This window comes from Tachysurus fulvidraco, chromosome 24 (assembly GCF_022655615.1).
Source record: "Tachysurus fulvidraco isolate hzauxx_2018 chromosome 24, HZAU_PFXX_2.0, whole genome shotgun sequence".
Classification (NCBI taxonomy): Eukaryota; Metazoa; Chordata; class Actinopteri; order Siluriformes; family Bagridae; genus Tachysurus; species Tachysurus fulvidraco.
In genome coordinates, this window is record NC_062541.1 from 4,768,634 (window position 1) to 4,781,621 (window position 12,988).

General features: G+C 41.5%; 2 long non-coding RNA genes across 2 annotated transcripts; one reads left to right on the plus strand and one right to left on the minus strand.

The window, feature by feature from the left end:
- The first annotated feature begins 450 nt into the window (after positions 1–450).
- LOC125140110 lies at positions 451–1,498 on the plus strand. Its single transcript, XR_007139346.1, has 2 exons — positions 451–1,186; positions 1,306–1,498. It is a non-coding gene; the product is annotated as an uncharacterized LOC125140110 (long non-coding RNA).
- LOC113648113 lies at positions 1,357–10,389 on the minus strand. The gene is made up of 3 exons (XR_003441824.2): positions 9,969–10,389; positions 2,545–2,639; positions 1,357–1,491 (listed from the first exon to the last, which is right to left on the minus strand). It is a non-coding gene; the product is annotated as an uncharacterized LOC113648113 (long non-coding RNA).
- Between the last annotated feature and the right edge of the window lie 2,599 nt (positions 10,390–12,988).

The following is a 12,988-nucleotide window of genomic DNA, read 5'->3' on the forward strand; positions in this document are numbered from 1 at the left end:
GAACAAAAGACTCGCTCAGAGTCATTTACTTTATTAATGACTTGCTTGGTAATGAAATGATTTATTATCATAAAATTTGATCATTCCAAACAAAACGTTTTTAAACGATTCAGAATCAGAATCAACAACTGAATCTTTTATTCAACAACATCCTTTTACATGCATTTCGTGAACAAAAGATTCAGAATCTTTCACTCGACGATTCATTGTAAAACTTGTACACGTTTACTTGGTATATAAAACAATTTTGAATCAGAATCAAAATCCCAAACTTTATTTTATAACACATTTGGTAAACAGAAGATTCAGAGTCAGTATCAGAATCAAAATCAGTATCTTGTATTTGGCAAGATTGTATTTATTGAACAAAAGGTTCAGAATCCTTTCCTTGACAATTCATTGTACACTTTTACTTGGTCAAAAAGATTCAGAATCAAAATTAGAATCAAACGTTTTATTCAACAAATTCTCTGGTCACATGTGAACAAAAGATTTAGAATCTGAATCGATATAAAACAAACTGAATCTCTTATTTGACAAGTTTCCTTTCCACTAGTACTTAGTAGTGGACAAAAGATTTGGAATGAGAATCTTTTACTTGATACTTATTTCCTTGTAAAACGATCCTGAATCTGAATCATAAAAAAACTTTTATTTGACAAATGTCTAAGTACACTTGGTCTTTGTGCACAAATGATTCAGATTCAGAATCATTTACTTTATTAATGACTTGCTTGGTAATGAAATGATTTATTATCATAAAATTTTATTAAACAACATTCCAAACAAAACGTTTTTAAACGATTCAGAATCAGAATCAACAACTGAATCTTTTATTCAGCAACATCCTTTTACATGCACTTAGTGAACAAAAGATTCAAAAGATTCAGAATCTTTCACTCGACGATTCATTGTAAACCTTTACTTACTAAATTAAAAAGAATCATAATCTTTTATTCAGGAAATTCTTTTCAGCTTGTAATGGATGAATTAAAGATTCACATAGAGATTTTTGTCTGTTTTCGATCTGCGGTGTCATTTTCAGTGGCCTTCTCTCTTTATCAGTGTCTTTGCTTGATGAATTAGCACCAGGCGTTGAGAGAAAGTGGAGCTTTGTTTGCTGCAGGTTCACGAGATGTTTGTTTGCGCTGCTGTACGTGTCAGTGTGGGAACGCTGTTCTCTACGGTACGGATCGATTGAGGACAGATAAGCAAAATGGACTGGCCTTGCTCAGGCATAAACGAAAAAGAATGTTTTGGTGTGAGAACTTCCTGCTTACGTTGTCATTTTCAACATACCCCAAGGTCGCCATGAGAACTCGTCCGTTTCGGCTTTCCCGCTACACGCTCCCTGGACGCAGGAGTCGCAAGGATTCCCAAACCTACCCGGGGTCCCGAGCTGGAAAATTCCCAGCAGGCTTGCTGCTTCAGCGTGGGAATCGAGGGCAGGGATGAGAGGATGTAGGAGATATGTGAGAGTGTCCTCTGTCTCTGATGGACACAAAGCATAAGAACAACGAGGAAGTGAGTGGGTGTGCGGGAAGAGCGTTCGGTGAGAATATATATACTAGAGACATTCGTACATTTGTAAAAACATCCAAAATTGAAATGTTTTCCCCTCCCCCATCGAGGCCCCTATATGCGCCCCAGATCCTGAGTGCTCATGCAATCGTTTCCAACGACTTAATGGGAACCGAAGTGGAGTTCTCAGGATAAGACCTGCCTGTACCTGATCCTGTCAACATCATGTACTTATTTATCTCACTCATCTCATCCCGATTTCACTTTCTCACACACAACACGCACACACACACACACACACACACACACACACACACACACACACACACACACACACACACACACACACGCACTCTCTTTCCTCCGGCGGTTGTCATGTCATGCTTCTCGTAAGATTTAACAGCATTTCTCGAGTAACGATTATAAACAAGCCGCATGCCAGAGAAATGAAATACAGTCGTTCGTTCGTTCGTCTGTGCGTCCACTTTTTTTTGCTCATATAGTATAGTATATAGTATCGTCGTGTGATGAGGACGGTGGGAGGAAGGATTCCCACAGCCCTGACTGTGCATATATCACCTTTAACAAGATTACATTCCTTTCCCAGCACTGAGGTGGAAAAGAATAAGGACAGAGCAGGGGGTGGATGGCGTAAAAGCAGCTCATTGTCATCCGGCTTAATACACACACAAAGACAAATACAGAGCTCTTGTTCAAAGAGGAGTGCATGACAAAATCAGTCGTGTCAAATTCACCCCCGCAGTGTACATTACACACTGGTGGATCTGCTTATACGCACCGAGCAGTTGTTTAACACCCTTAAGGTTTATAATTCTAAGGCTTAATTATAAAATAAATAAACAAATACATAAAAAAAAGTCAGATGGTTTTATGCTCTATATCTCTCCAGAAAAAAAAAAAATCTGTCTCAAAAACAATATAACTGCCAAACTGTACAGAATGAAAAGTTTAATGTTAAATGTTAATTATCAAAATCATTTATTTCAGGCTCTGTCTCCTTACCTGAGGGGAAAAAAATCACTCAACGCAGTTAAACACAGCCTCGTCGCCCGTCTCTGCCTCCACCCTCTGATCTCTTTTTTTTTCCTTTTATTTCACTGTGGAAAAATAAGCGCTGAGTCATTTTTATCCGTCATTTAAAAGCTCTTCTATGTTTTGACATGGACGTGTCGGAGACTTTGATAGGTACCGTCTGATTACCAACTGAATTTATTTATGCTTATGCTTATTTAGTTATGACATGTAGTTACCCAGCTGTGAGGAAATAACACTTAGCCAGTGAGTTCAGTGAGTGCAGCTGCTTTCAATCTTAGCTCCAAAAACATGGTTAAACAAGATTAAAATGAAAATATAGAGAAGTAAATATGCCATTATTGGCAGAAAAACTCAATTCTGTCCAACGCCTGATTTTTAAATGTTTATTTCTGGGCCACATCTCACTTATTATACCAGCCAGAATTAGCAAAGAAGATCTGGGTTCAAGTTCTGCTTTTAATCCACATCAACATTATAAGACTAACTATTCCAATGGTATTTAGAGTCATTCTGGCTCTATTTGTCTCCCTAATAGCGGCTCACGTGCTCTCCCATTCAGCATGATACAGTTTGAGTACTATTTAAATTCATTCATTCATTCATTCATTCATTCATTCATTCATTCATTCATTCATTCATTTTCTACCGCTTATCTGAACTTCTCAGGTCATGGGGAGCCTGTGCCTATCTCAGGCGTCATCGGGCATCGAGGCAGGATACACCCTGGATAGAGTTCCAACCCATCACAGGGCACACACACACTCTCATTCACTCACACACACACACACACACTACGGACAATTTTCCAGAGATCCCAATCAACCTACCATGCATGTCTTTAGACCGGGGGAGGAAACCGGAGTACCCGGAGGAAACCCCCGAGGCACGGGGAGAACATGCAAACTCCACACACACAAGGTGGAGGTGAGAATCGAACCCCCAACCCTGGAGGTGTGAGGCGAACGTGCTAACCACTAAGCCACCGTGTCGTCCCCCCCCCCCCATTCAAATCCATAACCTACATATATTGTTATGTTTCTGTGGCCTGAATAGTAAACTTATTCCAGTACTCACAATCTAAAATAAATACAAGTATGATATTTATTCACTGTCACACTCTTTTATGTCTTGTTTATGTAAATATTGTACCGTCATTAGTGCGGGTTTAACTGAACAAATATTTAAGATCGCAAAAATACATGCGTCTATTTTTTTAAATCATATTATGAGACAAATATTTACTCTTAATTTAATATTTCCCAGGAGATGAAAAATGGAATTTCGACAGAGGGAAAAACACACGTCCTGACTCATTTTAGATCAGACTCACGGCCAGAAAATCATTCGTTTCCCATAAGGAGTGGAACGCCAGTGTACGAGTAAAAAGTGTTCATATACTGTAAGTATGTCATCATATTTTTTTTTGGTATGACGCAAGTCAAGGTTCTACCTGGAAAAGTGGTGATAGGAGTACAGTAAGGGTGTGGTTCATGAGCAAAGCAAGGGGGCGGGGCTTATCATTAAGCTGCTCCTGGTCCCATCCGAGACTGTGGCATGTCTGGCATGTCTAGCTTGGCCCAATGATGCGCTTACCTTCTGACACGCATGACCCTAATTTGGAAATGTTGAAATTTGGATGTTAGATGTCACATTACATCCAGAGGTGATTGCAGATTCTGGCTGAGGGCTGATTTTGGATGTGTTAAATGCTTGTATATGTTGTCAGCATTTCACTTTGGTGATATTTGCGGCAGTGGCCTTCACTCAGAATGACAGAAACTGGGAAAGTGGAGGATGAGAAGGAAACCGGGAAGCTTGATTATAGAGGAGAAAAGGAACGTATGTGGTTTGGAAGTGTAAACAGCGGTGTGGGTACAGTGTTTAGCTGGAGTGTCATAGTGGTTTGTGGCAGCTTGTGTGGTCTCTGTGCAATTTCTTCTCCCCAGTGCAGGAGGAGGTGGAACTCACAAGGCTTACACACACCTCTTGTGAGATTTTTTGCTCTCTCTCTCTCTCTCTCTCTCTCTCTCTCTCTCTCTCTCTCTCTCTCTCTCTCTCTCTCTCTCTCTCTCTCTCTCTCTCTCTCGGGAGAGTATGGAATGGATAGGAAGCCCGCTCCAGTAAATTGGCGTCTTTGATGCGGCCGTGTGGCTCTGCCAAATCCCCCTTTTGTCTCGGCGCAGACAGCACAGGCCGCCTTAAGTCTCTTTTTTGGGCCTGTCGCTCTTTTCTCTGCTGTGTGGCTGCTTTCATGAACCCTTCAGGTCACAGCCTGTAAAACAGACCGGCAAAAGAAAAAACAAGGGAGGAAGAAAAAAAAAAAAAAAAAAACATGCTCAGAGAGAGTAAAAGATTTTGCAAGAAATGTGTGATCCTACTGAAACACATCCTCAAAAAGTCCGCCTTAGTCGTAGCATCTTTTCCAGAAACAACATATCACCGAATAACTCGATGTGTTCGGCAGATATCAGTCAGCAGGTAATCAGTCTGGATGTCAGACACATCCAGAATAAGCACATGGTCCTCATCAGTCACTGGCTTTGCTTTCTAAGTTGAAGAGAAGTGAGCATAAAACCAACCCCAAGTGGTTTAAACGCATTGGAAATGGTAGTAAATATAAAATAGCAGTAAATATAAAAAGTGATAAAAGAAAATACGTTTTGCCAAGCGAAAGATTTCTGGAAACTTTCCTCGTGTGAATATAATTCATTCTTATGATCACAGAACATTTTGTCAAATAAATCTGTATCCAAGTTTTCTCCCAAGAGCAAGGTACTGTATATTGTAAGGATTTGTTTGGTCCTGTTCTTCACTTGTTGCGTGCCACATATGAGCTATGGGTTTGGCGCAACCTCGGATTGTTTTAGCCCGACTGGCTCTGGTGAAAATTCCACTGGATTTTCTTTCAGCGAGAGACGAATTTCCCAAAGACGCATCCTGTGTTCTGGTCCGTAACAAAAAAAAACGAATTACGCGCAGACGTTTATTTCCTCGTTAATTTCCTCCCAACCGATGTTGGCGCTCCACCTCTGGAGCCCACACTTGTTTAACCCCAATGCCCTCGTCTCTAAGTGCAGAATAGGATTTAAACAAAAGGGAAATTTCTCAACGCTTTTTGTTTGGAAGCAAGAAATGTCCAAGTGTCCGACTGTGATTATTGCCCTCAAATCACATTTTAGTATTTGTATTGGATTTTCTTTGTTCTTTTATCTAATTTGTTTAAAGAAACTCTAAACTGAGCCGGAGATCAGGTGCACCCGGACACTTGTTTCCCACAGCAGGGAGCGGCGGGCTAAAGCCAGATATTTGACACTAATCACTCATTAATAGAGCAAGACTTCTCCTGTCAGAGCCAAAAGATTCGTAGCTCACGACAGCTGCTGGCATGTCTGAGAGATACGAGAGACATCCAAAAAACAAAGAACAGACTCTATTGTGGTGTCTTCTGTTTCCACAAATTGGAACGGTTCACGAGAGCTTTAAGAGAGAGAGAGAGAGAGAGAGAGAGAGAGAGAGAGAGAGAGAGAGAGAGAGAGAGAGAGAGAGAGAAAATGGCAGGAGTGCAAAACAAGAACGTTAAATGCAGGGGGATAAACTGGACTCGCCAGTTAGAAAAAGACACAAAGGTGAACTTTATCCTTATTCCAATGGTATTATGACTCCGTGACAAATCTGTTGAGGTTGCTCGAGTACGCTTGAACTAGTTTCCGGTAGTTTATTTTTCTACACACTTGGAAGTTTGACATCACGTGTAGTCACGTGCTGCATACAAATATATACCACCGATATATATACAGGGGTTGGACAATGAATCTGAAACGATTTTCTCTGCTGTGTGGCTGATTTCATGAGCCCTTCAGGTCACAGCCTGGAAAACTGACCTGCAAAACGCTCAGAGAAAGTGAAATTTTGTTAGAAATGTGTGAGCATACCTCCAAAAATTTCATCGAACAACATATCGCTGAATAATTTGGTGTATTTGGCGGATATCGGTCGGCAGGTAATAGGCAGTAGCCAATGTAATGCTGGAGGTTTCATGACTATATTCATGCAGCTAATAGATTCTACAGGGTGAACTCTTGGGTTGTGGATGATGTGAAACATGTATTGGTCTCTAATGAGTCCACATTCCACACTGGGGGAGTTACGGTGGGTTTGGAGAAGCCCCAAAGACCTCACCAACATAGAGTGAAGCACAGGAGTGGATAAGTGATGGTTTGGACTGCAATATCATGGCATTCCCTATACTGTACATACGACTTGTGGGGTGTGTCACTACCAAAGGGACAACCAAACCATTCTGGAGGACCGTGTGAACCCAAAGGTTTGCTGAATGTCGTGCCAGGTATCAGGATCATAATGCACCAAAATACACAGCCAGACCGGTGATGGTACGAATAACAACAAAAGTGAAGTTGAACAACCTGCACAGTCACCAGCTGTGTTTTCCAAGTTTTCCTCCACCAGCATGTCCTGGCCACTGTTCTACAATAGGAAAGCATCATCCCTCTGGACCCTCTGCAGGACTCAGTATTTGTTCATTTCAAGCAAAAGGAGGCCTCCACCATACATTTAAATTAATGTGGTCTAAAAGTTCATCTTCATTTAGTTTCATCCCTGTTCATTTTAATAATCGAGGCATTAATCTTATTTAGATTTATATATATTTATATTCAGTGTTCTCGGCTTATTTATTCTTAGTTCTTCTTCCTTATAAATTCCTTTGAACAGAGATTTAGGCTGATGGTATCTTAAGTGAACCAGAGTTCATGCATTCAGTGATAGAGACTTAAGCACTTTTGTATGTCGCTCTGGATAAGTGCGTCTGCCAAATGCTGTAAATGTAAATGTTAATGTAAATCAGCAGTAGCATGAAACTATCAGGCATCAAGCTTCTGATTTATTTTAGATTAACAACATGCATGCTTCCATACAAGGGGAACACGGTGGCTTAGTGTTTAGCATGTTCGCCTCACACCACCAGGGTTGGGGGTTCAATTCCCACCTACGCCTTGTGTGTGTGGAGTTTGCATGTTCTCCCCGTGCCTCGGGGGTTTCCTCCGGGTACTCCGGTTTCCTCCCCCGGTCCAAAGACATGCATGGTAGGTTGATTGGCATCTCTGGAAAATTGTCCGTAGTGTGTGAGTGTGTGAGTGAATGAGAGTGTATGTGTGCCCTGTGATGGGTTGGCCCGCCATCCAGGGTGTATCCTGCCTCGAAGACCTGATGACGCCTGAGATAGGCACAGAAGTTTGGATAAGCGGTAGAAAATGATTGAATGAATGCTTCCATACAAAAGACTAAACACTGTGTGTAGCAGCAACCAAAACAGTTTCCAGTGGAAAAGAGAATTGCTTGTAAAATTCTACCAATTACTGAAACATCTAACATCAGGATCACAACCACTGGACTCCGCCAATTTCTGGTGGGAATTTATTAAAAGGAGAAGTAGGTAAGCTTAACATTGTTTTCAGAAAATCTAATCTTTTTTCATTCATTCATTCATTTTCTACCGCTTATCCGAACTACTCGGGTCACGGGGAGCCTGTGCCTATCTCAGGCGTCATCGGGCATCGAGGCAGGATACACACTGGACGGAGTGCCAACCCATCACAGGGCACACACACACTCTCACTCACTCACACACTCACACACTACGGACAATTTTCCAGAGATGACAATCAACCTACCATGCATGTCTTTGGACCTGGGGAGGAAACCGGAGTACCCGGAGGAAACCCCCGAGGCACGGGGAGAACATGCAAACTCCACACACACAAGGCGGAGGTGGGAATTGAACCCCCAACCCTGGAGGTGTGAGGCGAAATTGGTTGTCGACTGAGCGAAAAAAATCTAATCTTTGTTCATTTAAATGACTCATTAAGGCTAAAATGACACCACCCAAATGAAATAGGCACAAATAAATGATATAAAATCAAATCCTCGATCAATCGACAACAAATTATTGAGAAGAACTGACAACGTCAGCGCGAGGTGAATAAAAACTGCCCTCATTTTCAGACTTCACGCCACTCTATTGTTTAGGATTTCCATCTGTTTTCACTTTACACTGGTCCGATATAAAGCCTCGTGAGCTGAGGGTGGAAGTTAAGGATCCTGGCATCACATTTTACACAAAGGCTTACACAAGTGCTTATGTGTGGACTTTGGCTTTAGCAGCGGAACCAGACTCTATTCGCATTTTATCCGGCACCTGTCGGGACTCGTATCTCACAGTGAGCGCTGGAGTTTAGAGCCCACAGCTGTGAAACCAGCCTAGAAGATCAGCATCAGCCACACAGCAGAGATAACAACGCACCAGGAGTTCCCAGAGTGCAATTTGTCAGTCATTGTTGAAGCCAGAACGCATCAGTGATCTAACGCTTCATGATTCCATGACCACTTTGTCTGAGTTATGGCTACGCAGATGTATCGGTTTCTGACCTCGACATGGCTGGAGGCGTTTCCTTAGAGGACATCATCATTAAAATAAATACAGGGAATCAAAAGGGCTGTTGTGACTATCAACAACCATCTGACAGCATCAACAGCTATGGACTATTTAAAAAAAAAAAAAAAAGAAAAGAAAAGAAAACACACACACACACACACACACACACACACACACACACACACATGCTTCAGTAGGATTGTTGTCGTGATGCATCTCAGAAGGCTTCGAAGCCTAGCTGCTCTTGTAAACAAGCAGGGTTAAAAGCCAACCCGAAGCAGGACGGCATTTTTTTCTCATGTTATGAATGGAAAAAATGTGTGGCCCTCAGCACCTCTCCCCTCTGTGCTTTGGCCTCTTGAGATATGGATGTAAAAAAGGCCTGATTGGTCTGCAGAGCTACGGGTGGGTGAAAGAAAAAAAAAAAAAGAGTGGTCTAAATAAGCAGAGGGAGCTGGAGCAACACTTTCCCACAGTGGCAATGAAGACTTGTGTGAACGTTCCTCATGGCTGCAGACTGCACCGTCTACCGAGCCGAGAAAACGTTTGTTTACAGCCCTGGATCCTGAAGCTGATGGACGTTTCTACTGTTTAGTCCACAATACCACAATACAACAATTCCCATTACCTTCAACTCCCTCACACACACACACACACACACACACACACACACACACACACACACACACACACACACACACACACACACACACACACAAAAAGTATATATTTAATTTTTTTTAATTACCTCAGGCTTTAGCCAGAACGAATAAAAAAAAGAACATTTTTGCAGAGTAATATTTTTGTCTTTTCTTTGCATGTTTAGATATTTACAACAAAGCTTCTTCCCGCAATAAGAATTTTCTAGAAGCTCTGAGAGACATAATACAGAGAAAAACAGGGCATTGGGTTTATCGCAGAGTTTTCTTAAGAGAATTACCCCATTGCAGACACCTGTTACTGACCAACGTGCATGAAAATGGACTTTGGCTTGGAGCCGTTGTCCTCACTGCCATCCAAAAATCTCCCTGAAATCTTTCCATCACTTTATTGTCCATGAACCGTCCTATCGGACTTCTCATGTCTTTCCGTCTAAATTATACGGCTATCACGTGTCCACTAGAGATTGTGAATTTGTCTTTGCCATGCGTTCGGGCCTTTAAAGCGGTCCGCGCTGCAGCCGCAGAGGTCCCGACCCCTCTCTGTGCGGCGGAGTCGAGTGGCCGGCGTCTTTGAAGAGGATTTACTGCGAATTAACACGCAGATTTGATACTGGACTGATCAGGCACGATCCTTTGGAAGAGAGTGTTGGAGGAGGAGCAATGTGCCACGAGCAGATAGAAGGTTCTATTTCATACTCTCATACAGGATCTGTTACAACATCTGGACATTTTCTGAACTTCTTTCTAAAATTTTGAGATATTCACAATGACTGAAATTCGTCCACGTCCTACTTTTTTTGTCCACCTGTTGTAGCTCTTAATCTCTTCTGGATCCTGCTCTGTAACGCTTTCTCTCACTCAGGACACACCGAGTCCTGTTGAAGACCAATTATGAGAATTCCACAGTGCAAAGCTATGTTTTTTTTCTTCCCTCTCGCCTGCTATCTGTATTTGGTAAAATAACGTAAAACAATAGTCTGGTATGCCTTATCTAATTAGTTTTGTGGAGCAGCTGCTGTGCCGCCTCAAACCGATGGAGATCCTGCATCCAGCTGGCCAGAGTTCTGGGAAGTTCAGAAAGAGTGAGTCATAACACACTTATGTGCTAGCACAAAATGTCCTGCTCACAAAGACACGCTTTTTACAGGCTAAGGAGAGTAAAACAGCTAAGGAGAATATTATCAGGGCATTCGGTAGATACGCAACAAGGTCAGGTCATACAAGGTCAGGTCATACAATGTTAAAAAGGAAGGACACCAACCTTTCTAGAAATCATTTGCTTCACAGCAATGTTGGAAACGAACAGTTCTGAACCCCCAAGTAACCTGAATAAAAGCCATCCTGAAGTGTTAGGAACCCACGATCTTCTGGAAGACCATGCAGCAGAGTCCAACAGAGTAGAACTGGCTATGGGCTTTGGCTAGAAGCTTTTATTGTCATTTTAGCCACACACACACACACACACACACACACACACACACACACACACACACACACACACACACACACACACACACACACACACACACACAGCTGATAAAGTACAGAGTGAAATGAAGGTTCTTTGAGGAACCTTGGTGCTACATAATGGCACAGAGCTCCATAAGACAACAAAACTAAGAGCTAATCCATCTGGTGTAAATCTCTCTCTACCTGTCAATCACAGCAACACCAGCCAATCGAGGATGCCTGTGAGTCGTGTATGTGGAAGAGGGTAGACAGCGCTTTCCTCCGAATGTTTTATTATGACTGTATTTATGACCATTGTACAGTTATATATAAGAGATTTTTATACAGCAGAACTGCTCATCACACATATTAAACCTTCTAACTTGTAAGATATTTCCTAGAATTTCCTAGAAACCTCAGTTGCAGTCACCCCCCCCCGCCAAACACCTACAGTATTACAAATGCACAAAAAGCCAGTTTGTTTTTTGTATATATTGTGTACAGTGTTATGATTTTACCGCCACTCATCTGTTTACTATTCGAACAAAGCTACTAACAACACGAGACATGGAGCTCAGTAGAACATTATGGATATTTCTGTTTAAGATTGTGTAACATTTAGACCTTCATCAGTCAGATTACGTCATCGATCAGACCTCCTGAGATACCTGGATAGCTTCATTGTTGAGATACTGATAGATATCGATGTGAGCTTCTTATCTGTCTGTCACTGGTAGGAAAGATAGATAAAATAATATATTAAAAATTCTCAGACTTGTCAGGATTTCCTAGAGCCATATCGTTCAGAAAACCTTACAGCAGTAAGTCACACATGTGCAAGTCACAAGTAAGACTCAAGTCATGAATGTCAAGTCAAAGTCGAGTCGAGACTTTTTTTAATATTTGTCAAGCAAGTCTCAAGTCTCAAATTTGCGACTTATGTCTGAAACGAGTCAAGTCGAGTCCCCTTTCTCTGAATCATTTAGCTCAAGTCCGAGTCAAGTCTCAAGTCATGAATGTCAAGTCAAAGTCGAGTCGAGTCTTTTTTTAATATTTGTCAAGCAAGTCACCAGTCTCAAATTTGCAACTAAAGTCTGACTCGAGTCAAGTAGAGTCCCATATCTCTGAATCATTTAACTCAAGTCAAGTCTCAAGTCATGAATGTCAAGTCAAAGTCAAGACGAGTCTTTTATCAATATTTATTCAAATTTGCAACTGAGGTCTGACTCGAGTCAAGTCGAGTCCCTCATCTCTGAATCATTTAACTCAAGTCAAGTCTCATGTCATGAATGTCAAGTCAAAGTCAAGACGAGTCTTTTATCAATATTTATTAAAATTTGCGACTTAAGTCTGAAACGAGTCAAGTCGACTCCCCCGTCTCTGAGTCATTTAACTCAAGTCCGAGTCAAGTCTCAAGTCATGAACGTCAAGTCAAAGTCAAGTCGAGTCTTTTTTTAATATTTGTCAAGCAAGTCACCAGTCTCAAATTTGCGACTTAAGTCTGACTCGAGTCAAGTCGAGTCCCCCGTCTCTGAATCATTTAACTCAAGTCAAGTCTCAAGTCATGAATATCAAGTTAAGAGTCAAGACGAGTCTTTTATCGATATTTATTCAAATGTGCAACTTAAGTCTGACTCGAGTCAAGTCATATGACTCGAGTCACCCATCTCTGCCTTACAGTCCAATAAAATGACTAACAAATCATTGGGGAACTGACGGAATGTTAGCATTTATTTAGTTTATTTATATTAATCTGACTGATCTCTTGCTGTTCTTTCTTAATTCTGAATATATCCAGCTTAAGGAATGATCTACTGGGCTGTGATCCCATACCAGTGTGTGTTTCATG